Source organism: Ceratotherium simum, chromosome 29 (assembly GCF_057802395.1).
Source record: "Ceratotherium simum simum isolate JZ-2026a chromosome 29, ASM5780239v1, whole genome shotgun sequence".
NCBI classification, from domain to species: Eukaryota; Metazoa; Chordata; class Mammalia; order Perissodactyla; family Rhinocerotidae; genus Ceratotherium; species Ceratotherium simum.
The window spans coordinates 15,513,013-15,525,021 of NC_141928.1; the positions used below are offsets into that span (position 1 = coordinate 15,513,013).

Here is a 12,009-nt window from a genome sequence, read left to right on the forward strand (position 1 = left end):
CCAGCTGTCTGTGTCCGGGGCGGGACCGCCTTTGCACAAACAGCCGCCGGCCGCGCAGAGCTGGGAGCGCGCCGCCCGCTGTCGAGCGCTCGCTGGCTCCCTCGCGCCCTGCCCGCTGCGCGCTGCCCGCTGCCCGCTGCTCGCTGCCCGGGAGGAGCGCCCGGCGGCCGGCCGGCTGGAGCGCAGGCGGCACACCCGCCCCGGCACGCCCCGCCGGGCTCGGGCGGAGGCGGCGCGGCCACTGTGCGGGCAGCGGAGGGCGCCGCCGGGGCCGGGAGCCGAGGCGCGGTCCAGCCCCGGGCGCGCCCCTGTTCTGCGAATCAGGTGGGTCCCGCGGGGCGCCGCCCGAGTCCCTGGAGGCCGCGAGGAGCCGGGCCCGGCCCCGGGGCTGCGGGCCAGGGGTGGGGGCGGCGAGCGGAGAGGAGCGGTCGATCGCTCCGGCCCTGCCCTGTTTCTGCCCTGCCTGTGTCCCTGCTTTTGTTCTTGTTGCTATGTCTGTGCCCAAAGCCGACCCAGCCCCGGTCCCCATCCTGTCCCTGTCGCTGCCTCTGCCCAGCCTTCCAGACTCGGGCCTGCGGCTGCGGGCCGAGGTCTCCTTCGGGGTCCGCAGGATAGGGGCGGGAGACCGAAGGCTCAGGGGACACGGGGTAGGACCCACCAGGGAAGTCTCGAAAGGAGTGAGGGGTCTGTCCCCGTCTGTGGGGCAGGACGGAGGAATGGCTCCGGCCCGGGACAAGATGGGAAGAAGATGCCTCTGGGAAGGAGGAGCCCGGGAGGGTGAAGTGAGGGGTGCATGAACCCCTGAGAGCAGGGGCACAGAGAGGGAGCGGTCAGGGAGCTCGGAGAGCGGAGGACCAAGCCAAAAACATGGGGAAAGTTGCAGACACTGTAACTTTCGCAGCAAAAAGGCCTGCTGCGTTGGGGTGTTGGGAGGCAAAAGCGTCTCTTCAACTTTTCACTCCACCACGTTCCCACTCGAAAGGGACACCACCGTGTTTGAAAAGGGCAGAGAAACAGCTAAACAGAATGATTGCACAAACTCTTGAAAGGCGTCCAAGAAACAGTCAAGTGGGAAAAAATGTCAGCGCGCGAGGAGAGAAAGTAGAGCGACCTGAGATTCCCTAATCTTCCGGCTGGCCGGCGGGAGGGAGGGGGAAGGCGCAGAGGGTGTCAGCGCCTCTCCGCCCCCCAGGAAGGAACTGAGACCCAGGCGGCTGCTTTCGTGGCTTTGGCTTTGCTTGTCCTTGCGCTCCTCCTGGCTCCTGAGCAGGCCTATCTGCCTCCTTCATCTACCTGGAAATAGGTGTGTCAGGAGGCAGGGGCTGCAGGGGGAGCCCTGGCCTTGCCACCTCCTAGGAGGGAGGCACTTTCCCAGGCGGAGCCTCAGTTTCCACAACTGGGAAATGGGGACCCTGCTCAGTAAGGAGATGCCAAGTGTGGAGGGGCTTGTGTGGGGCGGGGTGCGGCGGGTAGAGGATATGGTTATTCTGTTGCACTTTTGTGCCTTTTCGGTTACACTAAGCACTTTGTCCCTTGTTTGGAGTTATTTCTGAGGGTACCTCTACCAGATGGGGGGCAGGTGCAGATCCCAGATAGTGTTACAAGTAACAGGTGCTCAATGACTAGATAAGGCAGAGCTGAAAGAGTCCCTAGGGTCTATCTTGTCCAGGAGATTTCAAACCGTGCCCCTGAGAGGCCTAGGATCCTGCCTCGGGGCTGCCATGGTGGAGGAGGGGAGCCTAGGGGGCAGGACTCTGACCCCTCCCTTCCTTCTTTCAGACCAAACCAGTTCAGATCTGCCTTATCCCTTCTATATATTGGGAAACCCCAGAGACTGTTTCTGATATCCAGGCTGATCTGGTCGTTTTTGGTGGAGAAACTGAGTCAGGTGCGCAAGTTATTTGGGCAAGATCCTCCAGTGGCCAAACCTTACCGGGAAACCTGTCTCCTGAGTCATAGGCCAGGATCCCCATTCCCTGGCTGTGGTGGCTCTGAGCAGCCATTTCTCTGGCTCTTAGCCCCAGCTCACTTAGACCTAACTCCAGGGCCCCAGGGCCACCTCCTTACCCTTCCCAGAGAGGAAGCTGGTGAATCTCATCGTGCTCTGAGCTTTTCCAGGCCTTCAGTGGGACCTTCACATGTGAGTTGGTTTCACAGGCTGAGGTCAAAAATAAAGTTCCCCAGAAGTAGTCAGCACACTGCCCCTTTCTTAGCCCAGCCCAACAGGGTAGGGTAGGTATCACAAACCCATTTTATAGTTGAGGAAATGAAGGTTCAGAGAGGCCAGGTAACTCACTCATGGGCTCTCAGCTCTTAAATTTTTTTTTTTTTTAATGTTTAATCAAAAGTAAATTTATTTTTATTTATTTATTTTTTTTAATTTTTTGTTTATTGCAGTAACATTGGTTTATAACATTGTAAAAATTTCAGGTGTACATCACTGTACTTCTATTTCTGCATAGATTACATCATGTTCACCACCAAAATACTAATTACAACCCATCACCACACACATGTACCGAATTATCCCTTTCACCCTCCTCCCTCCCCCCTTCCCCTCTGGTAACCACCAATCCAATCTCTGTCCCTATGTGTTTGTTTATTGTTGTTATTATCTACTGCTTAATGAAGGAAATCATGCGGTATTTGACCTTCTCCCTCTGACTTATTTCACTTTGCATTATACCCTCAATGTCCATCCATGTTGTCACAAATGGCTGGATTTCATCGTTTCTTATGGCTGAGTAGTATTCCATTGTGTATATATACCACATCAGCTCTTAAATTACAGCTGGGATTTGGATGCAGCTCTGTCTGGCTCTAAGGTTTGTGCTGTTTCAATTACATCATCTCTCATGATGGCTAGAAAATGGCTAATGGACAGATGTCATCAAGCTAGGGGCAAGGGTCAGAGGAGAACGGCTGAAAGGGGGCAACATTAAGCGGGGGACTGGGCATTCATATCAGTGCATCCATGGTATAAATATAATTTTATTTGAAATGAATGTGTTTTCTGCCCTGTATTTTCTTTTTATTTTAGTGTTTATTTTATAGATACTTAAAAATATTTTTTTCTAATTTTTAATTAATGTATAATTTACATACAATAAAATCCACAAATCTTAAGTGTTCAGTTCGACAAGTTTTGACAGTTGTTTACACCTGTATAACCACCACCCAAAATGAGATATAAAATATTTACATCATCTAGAAGTTCTCATTTCCAATTAATTTTCCTTCCACTCTTCTAAGCAACTATTTTCTGATTTTATCACCATTGATGAATTTTGCCTGCTCTTGGGTTTCACATAAAAGGAATAATACTGTATGTCTCTTTCACGTATCTTTCATACTGTATGTCTCTTTCATGACTGCTTATTTCACTTGACATAGTGTTTTTTAAATTCATCTGTGTTGTTGTGTATATGAGTAGTTTGTTCTTTTTTATTGCTGAGTTGTATTCCATTGTATGAATGGATCACAATTTGCTTATTTTTTCTCCTGTTGATGAACTTTTGGGTTATTTCCAGTTTGGGCTATTATGTCTTATAGAATTCTTTTGTGGACATTTGTTTTTACCTAGGAGTGAAATTGTTGGGTCATGGGGTATACCATTTTACATTCCCAAAGCATTATACGAGACTTAGGATTATTCCACATCTTTGACAATATTTGGTGCTGTCAGTCTTTTTGATTTTAGACATTTTAGTGACCGGGTAGTGGTATCTTATACCTTCTGTTTTTATGATGCAATTTTAAGAGTCATTGGAGAAGACAACATGAGCAGGGGCAGAATGTGGAATAAGATGGTGGTGTGGAGGCCGCTATGAGCCAGGCCTCAAGAGGGAAGGAAGCAAATGTGGTTGGAATTGTGACCTAATTGTGACTATTACCTTCGGGATAGAAATTTCTGAGCTCAGGAGAGCTCTCCATGTACCACCTGAGATTTAAAGACCTAGTACTTGTACTCTGTAAACTAAGCAAGTTCATTCACGCTCATGGCTTTAACTGCTACCTCTGTAACAATCATCTTTATCTCCAGTTCAGATCTCTGTTTTGGGCCCCCATGTTTAACTGCCGGTTCGGCATCTCTTCTTGGATGTCTCAAAGGCACTGTAAACATGACAGGTCCAGAACAGAATTCATGATCTCATCTTGGCTTTCTGTCATGGGTCACTGGATGAATGATGGTGCCACTAGCTGAGAGAATATGTAAAGAGGAATGTTTGAGGTGGAGGGGGAGATAACGAATTTAGTTCCGTGCTAAATGACGTGGAGCGGTCTAGGGAGATAAAGACTGGAAAATGCACTGGGCAATTTGAAGGTTACTGAAATACACTGAGAGCAGTTTTGGGTGGAGTGGAGGGCAGGCAAGCCAGGCTGCTGATAAGTGAGAGGGAGAAAAGTGGAGATGGTGAGTACAGTCAACTCTTTCAAGAAGTTTGTTTGAGAAGGTCAGGAGAGAGATTGAGCTATCATTGTAGGAAGACAGGGTGAAGGAAGGGATTTTAGGATGGAAAAGACAAGCGAAATATAGGCTCAGGAGAAGGAGTCAGTCCTGGAGGGGGAAGGGATGGCCAATAGAGCAAGGTGCTAGAGAGGCAGGAGGGAATGAGAAGGGTTGGCTTTGGATGGATGGATGTCCCCACCTCTGGTGGCTGGAGGGGCACAGAGCAGCATACAGGAGGGAGCAAGCCTGGGACAAAGGGCCGGCTGCCCAGAGGGGTGACATTGCAATTGGCAGCGTCTGTGTGCAGAAGAGCAGCTGCCCTCCTCTCTCCTCTCCTCCACCATGAGTCCTCAAGTGGCCGTCCAGCTGTCCCCGAGAGGGACTTGCCTGGCATCTGTTGGAAAGCCAAGACTCTTCTCAAAATCAGGGGCAGGGTTTCCTTTAAGGAATATATGGCTCCTGAAGCAAGGACTGGGTCTGAGTTAGCTCTCAGCTGATGAAATCTATGGTTGTCTCTAAATTGGTATTTTGTATAGTCAATCCTATTTTCATATGTTAGCCAGAGCTGTGCAAAGGAAGGGAGAATTAATCTTCCTATGTGCAAATTTAATTGAGTACTTAGGAATTCATTCCCTGGCATGAAAATACTCAGTAAACGTCTGGGCCTGATATATTGAATGGCACATGAAAGCTGTACCAGTCAGAAATCATGGTTGCAAGCAACAGCTGGAGTTTCTAGCTCACTGAGGCAAAAAAGGCGTGCATTGGAAGGGATTTTTTGTTGCTCACAGTATCCCTGGGGAGGCTGAAAAACTTAGCTGGCTAGAACCAGTAGAGGTCGGGCAATAGACAACACAGATAGGGTCTCGCACGGGAGCTAATTCTAGCTCTTGTCACCACTAGAGCTGCTCTAACTTTTCACTGACATCTGAACCTTAGTGCCGCTTCTTTCCGATGCAAAGCTACTGACTGGCCAGGCCTGGGTCACGCTTCTGCATTCCAGGTGCATCTGGTTTGTTCTACTCTGGTGATGGGAGGGGGTTCCTGCCGCTAAGATGAGTCCACCAAAGCCACCAGAGATGGGACCTTGTAGTGTCACAGAATCCTGCAGGAGGATTCTCTAAGGAGGGTCACACGGCCACAGCTCAGGAGGGAAAAATCTTCTGGGGAACTCTCAGAGGGGCAGCATGGCCTTGGTCGAGTTATTGAACCTCTGAACTCAGCATTCTCATGTATAAAATGGGTTGGTATGGATTTTAGAGATAGTATAAGTGTCTAGTGCCTGGTGTGTGGGACTATTAAATGGCAGCTACTGTTATCGTTATTAGTAGTAGAAGTAATCATCACTTCACTCAGCTGTTACCAGAACAGTTATGTCCTCGAAGGAAGGAAAGTCAATATATGAAAATCTAGAAGAATTCAGAAGTGACCATACACATTTATAAAGAGAGTCTCTGCAGGATTCCTTTACATTTTTACCTCCTTTAGGATTTAATTTATCAAAAATTAATAAACAAACAAATAAATGAATGAATCACCATCTTAGAGACCCTTGTTGAAGAGAGTAGTACTTTTACAGGAACAGACAGATCTGTTTAAAAATCCCAGACTTGCTTCCTCCTGGTGGAAGCCTTAAAAAAGGAAGAGGAAAGTTCCCGCCCACATGACTGGAGGTGCCACCCCTTCCCTCCCCTCCCCAGGAGAGTTGGACTGCAACACCACCAACCCTCTGGCCAGAAGAACATGGACTCCCACACAGAGGCCTGGATTAGAGCTGGAGGCCGTGGTGTGCTGGTAATTGTTTCATGATCCACTCTTCAGAGAATGAAAGCCGTGATATATGTTATTTGCCAATTTCTATAGTATAAATCTTTCCACTATGATCAGTTTCAAGCTACCACTTGTGGAATCGGGAGCATACTGTTATATAGTATTTTCCACTATGTCTAGGACAATAGATGTAAACAACCTCAAGAGTAGACCAGGAGGTAACACAATTAGCAAGTGATGAGTTTTGACAATTACCTTTGTTCTGAATATAATTCATTGAGTTGTAAGTTTATATAATTTAATGTAATTATATATATAATGTAATGTAAATTTATATAATTTAATAGTGGCTGTGTTTAACAACTTGCTTGCCAAATTCCTGAAAATTTAACAGTTAGCTCTTGCAAGCCAGCATGAGCCAACTCCAGCCTGCTGCTGGCTAGGGAGGTCCTTGGGGACCCCAGGGAGGGGTCAGTGCAAAGAGGCCATGCCCAAACAGCACCTTCCCCTGACTCCCAGTCACTCTCTAACATGTCAATGTCTTTTATTTGCTTAAAACTCTCTTTGTGGGGCCGGCCTAGTGGCGTAGCAGTTAAGTGCGCATGCTCCACTTTGGCGGTCCAGGGTTCCCAGGTTCGGATCCCGGGTGCGCACTGACGCACTGCTTATCAAGCCATGCTGTGGTGGTGTCCCATATAAAGTAGAGGAAGATGGGCACGGATGTTAGACCAGGGCCAATCTTCCTTGGCAAAAAGAGAAGGATTGGCATTGAATGTTAGCTCAGGGCTGATCTTCCTCACACACACAAAAACACTCTTTTTGCCACCTGAAATTATGTCCTTAATTAATTATTTGTTAATTATGATTATAATGATTAATTTTATTTGTTTACCAACTAGAACGAAGCTCTGTGAGAACAGAGTACTTATCTATTTGGTTCACCACAGAATCCCCAGTGCTTAGAACACTGTGTGCACATGGTGGGCCCTCAATAACCGTGGATTGATTGGATGAATAGAGGTAGGGCAAGGAGACTTTGAGGGTTCAAATCCTGCCTCTGCTACGAAGTGCATGTTCCTTGAGCCTCTTTCTTCATCTGTAAAAGAAAAAGGTTTGAGCAGACTCCCCTAAGGTTCCCTTCAGCGATAAAAGTCTCTATTCCTGATAAAGATATCCGTTCCACACGGCGCAGCCAGAGGTTCTCGACTGAGCGTCTTCTGGGGTAGAAGCAGGTGCACTGCTCCTCAGGATTGTCTGTTTTATTCTTTGCCTCCATGGACAGCCTTGGAATGCTGAGTGTAAAATGGCTTCCCTGAGTGTCCATGACTGGTCCCAGCCCAGGCTTCTGGGCTGTGCTGAGAGAGCGCCAGGCCCACCTTGTTCATTGGCAGCAGATATTTTGAGGCCTGTTGCATTGGCCGCTGGATAAAACGCTCTCAGGTCAGGGAGGGAGGTCTGCCTGGGTGAGTCATTCCAGCAAGATAGGGGCCCGTGACTCCGCCTTGAAAAAAGAGGCCACTGGAGCCAAATGGGGCGGCCCCAGGAGGCAGAACAGTGGCCCTACCTCTCTCTTGCGTCATGCTTTACATCTTAGGACAGGGTGGTAGGAGACTAGTGTTTTTTCCTTTCCTCCTTTATGTTTAATCCTCTATGGACTGATACTTTGGTAAGATACCGTAAAAATGAATTACTCTTAATTTCTGGGCCTCCTCATGGAGGAGCAAACAGCATCCATCTGCAGGCCACACTTTGAGAGCCACTGCCCTGGGGGACATTGTCACAGCTTCTTTCGTTCTCACAGATGCGGGTGGAAGCAGATCCTTGAGTCTCCTCCCTTGGCAGGTGAGAGCACTGAGGCCGGGGCGGCGTTCTGGACCGTTCCCGTGAGGAGCAGAGGGAGGTGGTGCCACCCACACCTCCATGACCCTGGAGGTGAGAGACCAACAGTCCTGTGAGATGGAGTCGTCCATTCTCCGTTCCTCTCAGGGTGAGATGACCGAGTCCAGCCTCCTCTCTACCCACGAGGTCAGGGCAGAGGGAGGAACAGACATAAACCCAGGCCTGGCATCTTCTGCTGCATCTCACTGCTCTCTTCTCCAAAGGTCATCCTCTCTAGAGCAAGCTGGGGACAGGCTGGGGACCCTCCCTCTGCTACTGAGTCTGGCGCAGCCAGAGCTCTTCTCTGGTGCCTGGCAACCTGGGGCAGCAGCCAACGCCCAAATCCATCTGCTTTGGGGCAGCATCAGAGGATGTTCTGCTTTTCCCCCTGGAGTTCCCTTTTCCTGCAGTACTTGGCTCAAACTGAGATTCAGATTTGCTTCCTTTGAGGAGTCGGGCTTGGACATGGTCTGCAGAGCCAGCAGAGCTCTCTGGGCTCTGCTTGCCCCTTCTACAGATGGGCAAAGTGGGAAAGGGGCAGATGCAGAAACCAGAGTCGTAATAAAACAACCACGGCTCACATCTACTGGGCATTTACTCACTCCAGACACTGTGCTAGGCGCTTTCCAGAAGGCCTGCCTTTTCATCATCCAGAAACTCCAGTTTTACAAATGAGGAAGCTGAGGCACAGAAAAATTAAGAACTTTCCCAGGGCCACATGCCAAGGGAGAAATTTGGGATTCAGACACAGGCAAGGAGATGGTGCCCTTCATTGGGCACCACTGCTTTCAGAAAGAAAACATCAGAGCGAGCAGGGAGCTGGCACAGCCTCAAATGCAGCCCCTTCATTCAACAGATGGAGAAACCCAGGCCCAGAGAGGGGTGGGGGCTTCCCTAAGGTGACACAGAGCCTAGCTGGAGCCCAGGAGTCCTGCACTGTCTTGAGGTTTTACCACCTTCAGTCAAGCATCAGAGTAACAGTCACAACTTAATATCCCCCAGACAGCTGATCTGCTAATTCTGTGCTGTAGGGCCCCCTGTGAATACACCATGGTGGGGGTGGCATGGGAGGCCCAGCCAGAGACCAACAGTGTCCTCCACCCACACTGTTTGAGAAAGGTCTTGGGCATGGAGTCCTAGCATTAGCTGGAAAGTTCAAAAACTCTTTGTTTCCCCATCAGCTCACGCTTGTTGCAGAGAAATGAGCTGCTCATCCGCTCCTGGATGCCCCATTTCCTGTTTGTGTGGCTGGGCTGGGGAACGGCTCCTGGTGAAGGGCAAGGGGAGGGTGGAGACTTCCTTAAGGGAACTGCAATGGTTGGGGTGAAAAGAGCCTAGAAGCTTGTGCCTGCATGCTTCGTTTTGCTGATGGGGAAATTGAGGCCACCAGAATGTAAGAACCTGTCCTAATTCATAGAGCGCACTGGAGTGACAATGGTTTTTGGTTTTGGGTTTCTTTTGAGATGATAAAATCATAGAATACATGAGTTGGCAGAAATCAAATAGGTGCCCCAGCCCACCTCCCTGTGTTGCTTTGATGAGAACCAGAGAACTGGGCAGAGGTGAGGGGATGGGAGGGGACTTGCTTAAGATCATAAAACTGGCTGCTGCTGGCAGAGCCCTGAGAGAACTCACTTTTTTGAATCAACACACAACAAACACTGTTGAATGCGAGCTCTCTGCCAGATGCTGGTTAACACGGAGTTTTCTGTCTGGTGGGGAAGCTCATGTTAATGAGATAATAGCATATGTGTCTAAATAGCGATCAGCGCCCTAAAGGGAAAGAACAGGATGCTACAAAGGAGAATAAGAGTAACATGGGGAGACGTCCCTTAGGAAGTGACATTGTAGCTGAAACCTAAGGAACAAGGCGGAGGGTGGATGACATGAGGGGTGGAGAAAGGCGTCCCAGGCAGAGGGAAGGGCATGTGCCAAGGTCTTGAGGCAGGAAGTGCCTCACTTTATAGATGAGAAAGCTGAAGCCCAGAGATTGGAAATCTATCCGGTTTAGTGCCTCAAAGCATCTTTCTTCTCCGCCGCCTCCCTTTTTTAAAGGAAAGAGGCAGGAGGTAAAGTAACTTTAAGGAGTTGGTGACAGGGCTGGGATTACTGGGACGGCCTCCCCCCGCGTCCCGCCCCCCCCATGCCGAGGGAGTTTTAGAAAACCCTAAAATTGGCTATTAACTGTGTGACCTTGAATAAGATAGCAGCCTTGAGCTCTGTTTCTTCATCTGTAAAATGGAGCCCACCTTCCTGCTCTGTGGATCTCACCCAGATGTCCTGCAAAAGGGCTTTGTGCTCACCAGTCAGTGTGGGAGCTAGAGCCAGGGCAATGCTGGGCTCCCCTCCCAAGCCTTCTCCAGGGCCACCCCTGAGCCCCAGGTCTGAGGGGTCCTGTCTTCACCCCATGGTTTTATTTTAACCCTATAATCCATCAGTCGGCGTTAACTACATTTAGTACCACTGCCCTCCACCGTCCCACCAAGACACACTTGAATTGTGAACAGTGAACTTCTAGGAAATAAAGCTTGTGGGCACCTACTATGCATTTGACACATTACACAGGCTGCACCATTCACTGTCACCACAATCCTGCAAGGTGGATGCCCTTCTTCCTTTTGGTTAGATAAGGACACTGAAGGTTAGATGAGGTCACATAGCCAGCGAGGGGCCACTCTGGGGGTAGCCCCAGCTTCCTCATCCTGGAGGCTACCTTCCTATCTGTCTGCCCTTGATCCAACCTTGAGCAGAGGGACCAGGAGCCAGGAAAGGTGGACCCAGGTGGCCTGGGATGGAGGGCACCCCGGCAGGCAGACGCATTGGCTGCCCTTCAAACCAATATTCTTTAAATATTTGTTCAACAGTCACCTGGGGTGGGGGTGCTAGGGGAAATAGATTTGCAGTGAATACAAATGATGGGCCTCTTCTGGATTCTGAATTTGTTCCACACAGACGTTTTCCAGAAGTAGAAGGGATAGAAATTCACTGATAAAGTCACTTTCCCAGCTGCAGGGAGTTAATGTCCTGAAGAAACATTGGCTGTTCCCCACTTTTCTCTAGTGTTCTGAGCCAGACAGCTTCTTGGGAGGCTCATTAGAGGATTTATTTTGGTTCCATTTTATTTGAAATTTGTTTAAATATAGATGGGAACAACCAGTCTTAAAAAGAGGACCACTCTGCCTGTCATTTATTTCATCTGAGCAGCTTGGTGTACACTTTAGTTGGCATCCTTGAACTTGGCTCCTTTTATTAATTAAGTAGAGAAAGTATTGCTTACATTTACATAAAAGACAACAATGCATTTCTGGAAAGGGTCACAGAACCACCAGACCTATTTAATTAAATAGCACAGAATTCACCACTATTACCACATGAAACTAGTTCAGAACAGTTTTTCTTTGTAGTTATATATATATAGAACATAAAATTTACTATTTTAACACTTTTTAAGTATACAATTCAGTAGCATTAAGTACATTCACATTGTCGTGCAACCGTCACCACTGTTCATCTCCACAAGTCTTCCATCATCTCGAATAGAAACTCTGTACCAGTTAAGCAATAACTTTCCATTCCTCTCTCCGCCTAGCCACTGGGGACCTCTATTCCACTTTCTGTCTATGAATTTGACTCCTCTAGGTACCTCATCGAAGTAGAAACGTACAATATTTGTCCTTTTGTGTCTAGCTTATTTCATTTAGCATAATGTCTTCAAAGTTCCTCCATGTTGAAGCATGTGTCAGAATTGCATTCCTTGTTAAGGCTGAATAACATTCCATTGTATGTATATACCACATTTTGTTTATCTATTCATCCATCGGTGGACATTTGAGTTGTTTCCACCTTTTTGGTGTTTGTGAATAATGAGCTGCTTAGACATTGGTGTACCAATATCTCTTTGAGTCCTTGCT

General features: G+C 48.4%; 1 protein-coding gene across 2 annotated transcripts in view; it reads left to right on the forward strand.

Moving 5' to 3' along the window:
• The first annotated feature begins 253 nt into the window (after positions 1-253).
• The window catches only part of GGTA1 (glycoprotein alpha-galactosyltransferase 1 (inactive)), a 65,719-nt gene continuing 53,963 nt past the window's right edge, over positions 254-12,009 (forward strand). For both annotated transcript variants that reach the window (XM_087419168.1, XM_087419169.1), the window contains exon 1: positions 254-324. The gene's annotated coding sequence lies outside the window, so the exon portion shown is untranslated. The remainder of the gene's footprint in view (positions 325-12,009) is intronic.